This window comes from Heptranchias perlo, unplaced genomic scaffold, assembly GCF_035084215.1.
Source record: "Heptranchias perlo isolate sHepPer1 unplaced genomic scaffold, sHepPer1.hap1 HAP1_SCAFFOLD_363, whole genome shotgun sequence".
NCBI classification, from domain to species: domain Eukaryota; kingdom Metazoa; phylum Chordata; class Chondrichthyes; order Hexanchiformes; family Hexanchidae; genus Heptranchias; species Heptranchias perlo.
In genome coordinates, this window is record NW_027139375.1 from 91,212 (window position 1) to 92,500 (window position 1,289).

Here is a 1,289-nt window from a genome sequence, read left to right on the forward strand (position 1 = left end):
CTCGACTTCCCGGTATGCGAACGTGATCGTTCCGGTACCCTTCGGTGCCCCTTGCCCCACTCTAGCTCCGGTGCTAAAGCGGAGTCGGTCGGTCTCACGGACGCCGAGTTACCAGGCGGAAAGCGGTGCGCAGCCTTTCGCTGTCACTCCGGCGGGCAGCACCGCATCTCCGAGTGCTCGGTACCGTACGCTGCGCCGCCTCCTGCCGCACGCAACGAGCCATACCCGGAGGAAATCGGCCTCGGCGTTCCGGAGTTATCCGCCTCCGAGTGGGCCTGACCAAGCGGGGTGAACTGGAAATCATTAACCAACGTACTTCCAGGTTTTCACCCGCAGAGGGCAGCACTCTATTCTCCGTTTTAAATTGGGCTGACCCGGCTCCGTTTCGAGACCCGGCACTCGACTTCCCGGTGTGCGAACGTGATCGTTCCGGTACCCAACCGTGCCCCTTGCCCCACTCTAGCTCCGGCGGTAAAGCGAAGTCGGTCGGTCTCACGGACGCCGAGTTAGCAGGCGGAAAGCGGTGCGCAGCCTTTCGCTGTCACTCCGGCGGGCAGCATCGCACCTCCCAGTGCTCTGTACCGTACGCTGCGCCTCCTCCTGCCGCACGCAACGAGCCATACCCGGAGGAAATCGGCCTCGGCCTTCCTGAGATATCAGCCTCCGAGTGGGCCCGAAGAGTCGGTGGCACCCTGCTCGCTTTCAGCGGCCCGGCACTCGACTTCCCCGTGTGCGAACGTCATCCTTCCGGTACTCAACCGTGCCCCTTGCCCCACTCTAGCTCCGGCGATAAAGCGGAGTCGGTCGGTCTCACGGACGCCGAGTTACCAGGCGGAAAGCGGTGCGCAGCCTTTCGCTGTCACTCCGGCGGGCAGCACCGCACCTCCCAGTGCTCGGTACCGTACGCTGCGCCTCCTCCTGCCGCACGCAACGAGCCATACCCGGAGGAAATCGGCCTCGGCCTTCCTGAGATATCAGCCTCCAAACGGGCGTCACAAATCAGGGCACATGGTCAGCTGCAAAGCAGCGTCATTACAACCTCTCACTGCACCCCACACGACATTCCGCTTGCCTGCCTGCCGCTGCCTACTCTCACCAGCGAAACAAAGTCAGGATAACACCCCAATGCAAGCAGCTCCCTTCCGGCCAACCAACCCACACCAATCCCCTTGCCTGCCTCCCACAAATTCCACCAGCCAGGCAAAGTCAAAATCAACCCACAATAAACGCACTCCACAACGGCCATCGACCGCTATACACCCCCTTGGGCGACTATTAAGCCCGAGAAC